The following is a 10,713-nucleotide window of genomic DNA, read 5'->3' as shown; positions in this document are numbered from 1 at the left end:
AGAATGGATGTTTGAATTCCTACAACAAATGTCCATGAAAGCACACAGAGGTGTGAATTTCAACATTTAACTACTAGAACTGAAAGCTCATGTAGACTGTAGGATATTTATCCCAAAGACTACACCCTTATACGCAAGTTTACCTGGAAAGCAGAACTCATCACAAGTCTATGTCCTTCCTCTCCTTTCCCCTGCAATCCCCCCACCCAAAATGATCAAACAAAAGCTAGGAGAAAAGGACTGTATCTGCTACTTATTGCTTAGCTAAATCCCTTTGACTGTGGCACCCATCATACTGCTTTAATTCAGCAGCATTTTCCAGAGGATTAAGTGTGACTTTGTCAGCTAAGGCTGACTTTTGAATTCCAATCCTACCTTTGACACTAACTTTTTGTACAGTCCTTGCAACGTCCCTGTGACTGGACCTTTATGCTTTGCTTATTTAATTGGAGCATCTTGAATATGAAGGGCTGTGAGCCTTGGCCCGTGTTCATGGATCAGAAGCCTGTGTATGTGAGTGGCAGGTGCAAATGAGGACAGGCGAGGCTGGCTTCCGTAAGCCTCTTCCCTCTCCATTTGAATCCAACTGCAATGCAGCAAAAGAAGAGGTGTCAGCTTGTTGCTTTGGTTGGAGATAATGACTTGGCAGCCAGGCTTGAATGATTTTATTACCCAAAGATGCCCTCTGGAGAGTAGAAGGTGCAGTTCTGCTGAAAAGACAGACTTCAACCCCTTCTACCAGGAGATGAGCAGGTTGAGGGCTGTTGGTGCAAATATAAAAATAACCAACTTCAAAGGCAAGCTGACCACTGGAAAAAAATGCTGCAGTGCTCCACTGCAACAGCCATGCAGAATCTGCATTGAATGAGTTGAACTGCACCCTAAAAACCCCAACCCCTTCTCTTTCCATTAACCATAAATAAAGAAATGAATGACTAGCTCAGCTGTAGATGTCTCAATTCAGCATAATTTTACAGTTGGACTTGATGATCTTAATGGTCTTTTCCAACTTAAATTATTTTATGAAAATGATGTCATGATAATCAAAGTTATATTCACCAGGGATAAAAAAAGCCCATAAAAAGCACTAAATATTCTCAGGCCCTTTGTGAGCTCTGCTACCGTTCATCTGCATTTGTCTTCCCTCTTCACTGGGTGGCTGTTTGGGATGGACTGAGTCACCACTGAACACCCTGGAATATCTTCACCAGATAGCAATAGGATTGTTGAAAACTAATTTAATTAAAAATGACAGGAACAGTGGGTTTCACTGTCCAATCTGATTTATTAGTGGTCTCTTGCCAAGTAATTTGGATGAGATTCCAACCATTTGAGCACCTTCATGTGCTTATGCTCTTCCAGACATTTAAAAAGAAATGATCCTTTCTCATAGTTTGTAATATGAGAAAAACATAGAATAACTTTGGTTGGAAAAGACCTTTAAGATCATCAAGTCCAACCTTTAACCTAACCCTGCCATCCTACCACGAAACCATGTCCCTAAGCACCTCATCTATCCTTCTTTTACATACCTTCAGGGATGGGGACTTGACCACCTCTCTGGGCAGCCCATTCCAGAGCCTGACAACCCTTTTGGTGAAGAAGTTTTTCCTAATGTCTAGCCTAAACCTGCCCTGGTGCAACTTGAGTCCATTTCCTCTTGTCCTATCATCCATTATCATGGAGAAGAGGCCAACCTCCACCTCACTAACCCCTCCTGTCAAGCAGCTGTAGAGGGCGATAAGGTCTCCCCTCAGCCTCCTCTTCTCCAGGCTGAAAACACCAGCTCCCTCAGCCGCTCCCCATCAGCTTGTGCTCCCAGACCCCTCACCAGCTTGGTTGCTCTCCTCTGGACATGTTCCAGCAACGCAACGTCTTTCCTGTAGTGAGGGGCCCAAAACTGGACACAGTGTTCGAGGTGCAGCCTCACCAGCACCGAGTACAGGGGCACTATCACTTCCCTTCTCCTACTGGCCACACTATTTCTGATACAAGCCAGGATGGTATTGGCCTTCTTGGCCACCTGGGCATCCCCAAGCCTGTAGCGCTGCATGGGGTTGTTGTGACCCAAGTGCAGGACCCGGCACTTGGCCTTGTTGAACCTCATACAGTTGGCCTCGGCCCATTGATCCAGCCTGTCCAGGTCTCTCTGCGGAGCCCTCCTCCCCTCAAGCAGATCAACCCTACCACACAGTTTGGTGTCGTCTGCAAATTTACTGAGGGCGCACTCAATCCCCTCATCCAGGTCATTGATAAAGATATTAAACAAGACTGGCCCTAGAACTGAGCCCTGGGGGACACCGCTTGTGACCGGCCGCCAACTGGATTTAGCTCCATTCACCACAACTCTCTGGGCTCGGCCATCCAGCCAGTTTTTAACCCAGCGAAGAGTACATCCATCTAGGCCATGAACTGCCAGCTTCTCCAGGAGAATGCTAAGGGAGACTGTGTTGAAGGCTTTGCTGAAGTCTAGGTATACAACATCCACAGCCTTTCCCTCATCTACCAGGCGGGTCACTTGGTCGTAGAAGGAAATCAGGTTGGTTAAGCAAGACCTGCCTTTCATGATCCCATAATGAATTCACTTTCTGTCTTTTCACCCAGCTGGTCCTTTATCTTACCACTTAACAGATCAAGTACACAGTTAATTTGGGAGATCTGAAGAACAAAGAGAAAAGCAGGTTCAAGTCAAATTATCTCTGAAAATTTTTAATTTATACTTCTCTGGAATTGTATCCAATAATAAGGGGGTTTTATATAGAAAATTTTTAACAGACCCGTAAGTGGATATTAAAAAGGTGGGCAGGACATGCTTCAAACATCCCAAATTCAATGATCAGATGTTGCATGAATAGAATGGACTGTAGAAAATGGCCAGGATATTACCACGTAACCCTGTAATACAGTATTACTATTGCCACCAACAAGCCACAGGCTTTGTACTGGGCTTTTAAGAACCCAGGAGAAAGCTGGTGAGGCTTGCACCATCTGAGCTTTCCTTGACCTGCACAAGCTGCACAAGCTGGACAAGCTGGAGCCAGACAAAACTGGCTTTAATGGTAACAAAGAGAACAAAGAACAAGTATTTCTAACACATGTAAAATGCACCATGTTTAGTAAATTTGGATGTAATGTGGAGTTGCAGAGCAATGAAGAAAGAGCAAGGTGTAAAAGTGTGTTAGCAAACACAGAAATATGACCCCACATAAGTCCTGAAATGGGGGAGAGGAAACCACCATCATGAACATCCTACTCCTCCCAGCGAATGATTCCAGATGCTGACAACTGGCCATAAGCCCCATCCTTCACCACCACCACCAAAATTAAACCTTTGACCTTAGGATCCAGAGGAGCAGGGGAAGGGTGAGGCAGAAAAAGTCTAGAAACTAAGCAGGGTGAGAATAATAATTTTAACTTTATTACTATCGTGGTTATATTTTTTTCTTCATTGAAACAATATTTATGTAATAATTAGATCTGGACTGTTATTGATTATTGGATTAGATTATTAATATTTCAATCATATGAACAATAAATTCTTGGTTTATATGTAAGGTATGTTTCTTCTGAAATTCCCAATGTCCTACACACCCCCTATCCCTTTCTCATCCTTTGCTTCCCCAACTGCACCCTCCGGAGTGGTGGCCACACTGAAAATGAACTGACGTCAAATACAGTGTTGTTTGAAGTAATTTGTTCTGGGATTGTAGATAATCTTTGCAAATGTATCAGAGCAAAGGGAAGATTGCTGCCTGCTTTATTAATGCTGGAACCCTACTCAGTTTTACTGTCTGAGCATTATTAGTATTTAAAAAACAACTCATTCCAACAGAATGTGAACTGTAATAATAACTACCTGTGAAATTCCCATAGCTATGTCCTGACAGCAGTACAGCAGCAGTGGGATTTTTCTACTCTTATTTACTTCTCCTTATTATACATGTGCATTTGTCCCAACATTCTTTTCCTGATTATTTTAACTATAAAACTAGCCACATTTCACGAAAAAAGAGTTTTAATGCTGTTTATATCTGGAGAAGGATAATGATCAAAATAAAAATTGTATTTTCAATGCAGGCTCTCTTAAAATTTACCATTCTCTCTATTTTCATACCTCAATGCTTATGGCAACATGGGGAGTAAATACCACATATGCAGAAACATCAAATTAATCCTTTAATACTTTCTCCTTATCTAAAGCATTTTTCTACAAGCTAATCCTAGCCCAATTTACACATACACAGCATGTGTACAGAAAGGAAAGCTGAAGGATGTAGGAAATCTAACAAGACAAAATAACTTATGAGGTTATTGGCAACAGGTTATTCATTTAATCAGAAAAATTAAGAGACGTGATGTCTGAAATACCTGTGTGGTGTAATTTTTTAAAACTTCCACCTCAAAATAAGGAAAGAATTTAAGGTGTGTAGGCTAAAGCTGTGCACTCCTTTGGGCAGAGATAATTATTTTGTTCTTTGCTTATTCAACAATTACATAGAGGTCCTGACCCATTAAAGTATTCTTATAACTGCAGTCACCACAGGACATGCTAATTTATGTGTGTGTGTGTGTATGTAAATATATACATATATATAAATACTTCTTTCTCCTCTAATACAGACTTCTCCCAAACTGTTGGTTTATTCTGCAGTGAAGAAGGCTGCAGCCTTGCACATGATGCCAGGGATTGTCCTAAAGCATGTGATCATGTTGAAGCTTCATGGCTCTGTGTTGTCCCGGTTCCAGCTGAGGCTATAGCCACCTGGATCTCATAGCAGATGAATGCCACACACAGGCCAAGACATTTATTTCCATTTCCAACAGCTTAATGCTTGTGGTCATTTCTTCCTTCAGTACATTTCAAAGGTTTATCCTCAGTCTGATCAGATTTTCTGAAAAAAACACCTAAATGTTTCAGCTACCTTTTCCTTCTTAATAACTTGGTTATTGGCAAAGCGCAGAGATTGGGCATGTAAAGCATCCCCTAGAGTGTATGTTGGATTTTCAGCAACAGGATGAAAAATCATTATTTTCAAAGCCATATGTTTTTACAAATATATTTTGGTTTTGGCTATCCAAGTTGGTGGTTAGATTTCCTATGGCTCACCAGCACTTGGCACTCCAAGCATTGGTCAAGAAAACTGGGAGTCGGGGTTAGTGCAGGGTCTTCATCTGACCCCAATTCAACCTCATAGTGAATTATCCAGGACCCTGGAGAAAAATAAAAAAATCTGGTCATATCATCATGCCATTACTTACTTGTGCAGCCTGAACTCTGCTCCCCTATATGTATGCTTTAAAAAAGAGCATCCTCCTACACCCTGGCAACCGCCTGAGCCCACCAAGGCAATTCATCTGACCCCACCACTATGCCGCCTGGTTTTTGTCACCATGGGTCTCCCAAAGGTGAGTTATTCTGGCAGCAGTGGGTTTTTCCAGAGCATCTACCCTGGCAGCAAGTGGGGATGTGGCCACAGGGCAGGCAAGGGGCTAAACACAACTGGTGGTCAGGAGCAACTGCCTGGGGAACCCAATACACTGCAAGAAAACATGGTTTGTCATGCCACTGCTTTACCACAAAATTCCCAGCATTAATCTGGTTTTGCCTCATTATTTTAAGAATAAGCATAATCTTACTTAGGAGCTGCTTCTGACATGTGGTGAAGGCCATAATAGAAAAGTCTGTATGAAATCACCTTCTCCAAACAAGAAGTGAAATAATTCCTTTAAACTTTAAGTCAGGAAATGAATAGGTGTTTGTCATCTAATTTCTGCTCTCCCACTCATACTTCCAGTGAAGTCAGTGAAAGTTTAGGCACCTAAAAGCTATTTTAGATTGACTTTAGTCTTCTAATCTATCAAGAACAAAATGGGAATTCTGTACTTCTCAAAATCCACTTATTTCTGCAATTACGCGTAGCTCATTAGAAGAGAGTTATTTCACTTAATTTTTATCTCCTACCAAGAAAATGCCATTAGACAGCTAAATGCAAAAGTCAGCAAACAAGCAGTCAAAATAAACTCTTGTTGTAACAAATCACTTGTTGTGTGATGGGTCTTAACAGTTACTCATCTTCAGATTTTCCACTCCAGAGCCTTCACCCAAACTTGTATTCGCAACTGCTCAGACTTCTCCTAGGAAAATCTTTTGCAGAGCTGACACTCCAGAACTTGTTAATCCACTCTTTGTGGCTGACTCTCAGCTTGAGGTTATTAAAACTACAAAGGTTATTAAAACTACAGTAACCCCTACACTGCTGGACAGTTGTTGACCCACATTGGTTTGTGGTGCTGTGCTCCCTCTTGGAGAAGAGCAGTATCCTAAAATTAAAAACAGAAGGGAGGAAACAAATGGACCATGAGACAGACATGCCAGCAGTTACACTGATGCTGACAACCACGTAACTTCAGCTCCACACAACCTTTTCACCTCCTGACGATGTGTCTGGGTGCATCGGTCAGTGAGGCTGCTGGGCACCTCAGCAGCCAAACTCAGACTCTGCCAGGCATTTCCCACACACCTTGCACAGCCTTCTCCCTCTTTTCCCCAGGGTCTTGCCTAGTACCTTTACCTCCTTCTCTTGCAGCAGCTTCACACCAGAATCATCATCTCCTCTCACCCTGCAGGAGGGTGACAAAGCCTTCCTGCTATCTCAGCTTCAGCTGTTATTTCTCCAGCTTGCTTCTACCAGTCAATCCCTACTCCATTTTTTCTTGTCTAGATTTATATTATGCTTTCAAGAGATATGACAGCTAAATTAATGGCTTCAAAATCATGCTGTAGATCATCCTGAGAAGAGACTTAATAGGTTTATTACAGCCTATGACCAAAGGCTTTCTCTCTGGATAAGGTCAGAAAAACTGAGCATTCAATAATTTATATTCTGTTCAGGGAAAGAAACATCACTAATTAGCATGTGAAAACCTCCATTAGCAGCTAGCTATTCAGGTCAGACTTCTCTAGTTGGGAACTTCAGGGTAAAGCATCCTGTTATCATATTTGACCTCCTGGCTAAATTCTGGTTGCCTGTGGGGTAATTCATCTCCTCTAGCTTCAACCACAAAAGGCTGAAGCTGAGTCATTTTGTATAAACTAGTTATCCACAAGCCCTCACTGGGCAAAAGAGATCCAAGAGACCCCCACATAAAACAGAACAATCCTCTCTATGTTTCTTCTGTCTTAGGATGGCTTGAGCTATTCTCTGGAGGTGCACAATATTCTTCCAATAACCTGAGCATGAGCCCATCTTAGTCTGGATGCCTAACACTTGGAGGGCTCAGACTAAGTGAAGTTAATTGTCCCTTAGTGTACTTGTGTATCCTGATTAACAACATCACAAACACTGACATCAGGACTCCTAAATTCTCCAAATCAGCAGAATATTATGTATACGGGCTTAGTGCCACTGGACAGCCCAGTGGACTTTGCTGGAGACCAGCTATCAAGATATATTCCTGCCCTTATGAGTTTGCAATGATCCCTGAGCAACTCCACTATCCCAGTCCCAGCACAACTCCACACTCAGCCATGGCAGATGCCTGCGTGGCGGGCACAAGTTGATGAGTCGGCTGGTCACGCATGGGAAGGGTTGCAACCGTCTTCCTCCCCAGGCTCTGCAGGGCTAAGGGAAGAAACTATAAATTTACCCTTCCCTTTGCTTCCCCCACCTCCATCTGTCCCCTCTGCCCTGCCTCATCATCAGCAAAAAGGACCTTGAGCACACACTGCGCAGAAATCTGCTACTACTTTTACACAGCCCCTTTTCAGCAAGCCCTGTATTTTTAAGAGTGTGGCCAGGCTGGAGCGCTACTGTCACGACTGTGATGTGTGACTGCACAGGTCAAGGGTGGCTAGCTGCAAGGTACGCCATTTACACCCAACAGACCGATGTGTTGGAGGCAGCCAGTGCCAAAACCACCTTTTTCTTTGTCACCAGAGAGATGCGTTGAAGAGATTTCATCCAGCTGCTCTACTCTTTGTATGAAGAATGAAGCCACTGAAAAGCAGATTTGTGGTTTTGCCTTTAAGTTTTTTTGGCATAGAGGGGATACTTCATGCCCACCTGACTTCACGCATCCATCTTATCCCGTCCCAGTACTTTTTTATGTCATTCAGGTGATGCAGTTTTAGAGAGGATACACCTCTGCCCCTAGGTATTACTTCTCCTGGCCCTGAGAGTGGTTCAGGAGCATTTTGTTTGAAAAGGCTTTTGCCACAACCTGCCTGTCAACAGCTTCTCCATGAATCCAGAAGTGTTTTACAGAATAAACCAGTGTCTTTGCTCCCCTTTTACACATGGGAAGGGGAAGTAATTTAGGTCCTACAGAGGCAGAACTTCGGTCCTCTGAATTCAATGTTCTTCCCTTTTGTCTATGCAAGCTGCTAATGTTAGATCAGCTTGATTTTTCTTAAGACATCAGAAGAAGATCCCTGAGGGACTGATGCAGAGCACAAAATCGTATTTCCTAACATTAAGATGTATCTGAACCCTGCAGAATGTAAACCACTAGCATTTTATGGTTACTTAGTCTAAATGGCAATACAGGAATTCAATTTAGTATAAAATCATTCAAGTGACTTATTGCCAAACATTATTTGCCACATGACAGAGGGAACAGCATGTTACTGAATTGATTATACCCGAGTTATCTACTAATCAAACACAAATTAAATGTAAAGCGGTAAGGTGTCACAAGTGTATGTAAGCCTCAGCTAATATTTATTCTTTGAAAACAATTTTTTTTTCCTGCTGCAATACAGTGGTACATGTTAAGTGGTTCCATCTGAAAATATTAAATAGTTTTAGTATTATTGGCATGTACTGGATAGATGTGGTTTCAAAATTACCTCAATTCTGAAATTCTCATTGCTCCTGTATTTGGGGGGGGGGGGGGGGGGTGGTGTTTGATTTGGGTTGCTTTTTTTTTTATCATAAGAAAAATTTATAAAACATTAAGCACATAAAAAAAAAGAAACTTTATGTTACCACCACAGAAAATATGGTCCTGGATGTTTGCATCTGCAGGAGCAGTGGGACTCTGACACTGACTGGGTCAATATCTCTACTACAACAATAAGAAGCTTGATCAGAGATTGGAGTTACACTGGCCAGGGCATGTTTTCCACATCGGACTACTTTTTGGAAACAGGACAGAAAAAAATATGTGCCTCCTTCTAAAAGTTTCCAGTCTAAATTGAGACATTTTGAAAAATTACAAAGATTCAACCCCTCCACCTCCTCTTTTGAAAGCTCTATGGAAAGCAACTGACTTGAAGGTAGAAACGCCAAAAAATTCTCCATAATACAGATTGAAGAAAAGTTCTTCCTTCCTTCATTGGGCCAGGAATTGAGAAATACCTGGCTTATTTCTTCATGCAGGACTTTTACTACATTTGAATACTTTTGCCACATGGATTACATTATAAAAATGAGAGCACAAACACATGGCAGCAAAGTCAAAGCTGATGGAAAGCTGATATTATTTTTACCAAAATGCTAACTAAAAGGTGAATGAATATGAGAACAAACAACTTGGCATCCTACCCTGAATGCAGAAAAGCCCTCATCACCACCTGGCACATGGGGAGGCAAGTCACAGGACAGGGGAGAGGCAGTTTTCTGTCACCGCTTTTCCCAAGAATATGGTGGTGGGAATTAATGCCACATCATCATATGATGAAACGACACCCAGTCGTGACAGACAGCTTCATTATCAAACTATTAGTGAATCAACTAACAGCAACCCTCTTTTGCAGGCCCTGAGGTCAGGAAAAATTGTGCACGAAACAGCCCTCAAATGGATTTTATCTACAAGAGATGCTTTTACTATTCATGGAATGAAATAAAGCTATCCTTCCCTTCCAGAAGAGTAGGAAATATTTAAATACTACCAAAATATTTGCCATGAACTCACCTAAGGAAAAGGCCACCCATTTAATCCAGGAGGTCATGCATGAGCTGATGCTGTACAATTCCTCAGCTCTCCTGAATCAAGAACAGATCACTATTTTACAGAATCACAGAATCACAGAATCATTTTGGTTGGAAAAGACCTTTGAGATCATCGAGTCCAACCGTTAACCTAACCCTGCCATCCCACCACTAAACCATGTCCCTAAGCACCTCATCTATCCTTCTTTTAAATACCTCCAGGGAGGAGGACTCTACCACCTCCCTGGGCAGCCCATTCCAGAGCCTAACAGCCCTTTTGGGGAAGAAGTTTTTCCTAATGTCCAGCCTAAACCTGCCCTGGCGCAGCTTCAAACCATTCCCCCTCGTCCTATCATCTGTTACCCTCTAGTGCCTCAGAGCCTTCATGGTGTTGCTGAAAGTTCATCTTAGTCACGCTGCCAGAGAGCCAGGCTTGCTGCCTGCAGCCCCCCAAATCCAACAGCTAAGGCTCTGCCCTTTTTCAGTCCTGCACCCCCAAGGTCAAGCTCCAGTCGGGACGTTGCCTCCACTGCCCTTTCACACCTGTGACCTTGGTGCCTTTGCACCCTTACCATCCTTGAAAATCTCTCCAGCACCCATCTGTGAATAATTCATTTTCCTCGTTACATACATGTGGACAAGCCAACGTTATCTCAGTTTCAGCTCTGCTTATCTTCTTTGTGCTCCCGTTGAATGAACCACTGATTCACGAAACTCTCCGGCTGCTCAGCACTGCTGCAGTCCTGGGGGATGTAGAGTATTCAGAGTAAGAAGAAGAACC

Source organism: Egretta garzetta, unplaced genomic scaffold (assembly GCF_000687185.1).
Source record: "Egretta garzetta isolate BGI_Z169 unplaced genomic scaffold, ASM68718v1 scaffold255, whole genome shotgun sequence".
Classification (NCBI taxonomy): domain Eukaryota; kingdom Metazoa; phylum Chordata; class Aves; order Pelecaniformes; family Ardeidae; genus Egretta; species Egretta garzetta.
Note: the sequence above shows the minus strand (reverse complement) of the source record.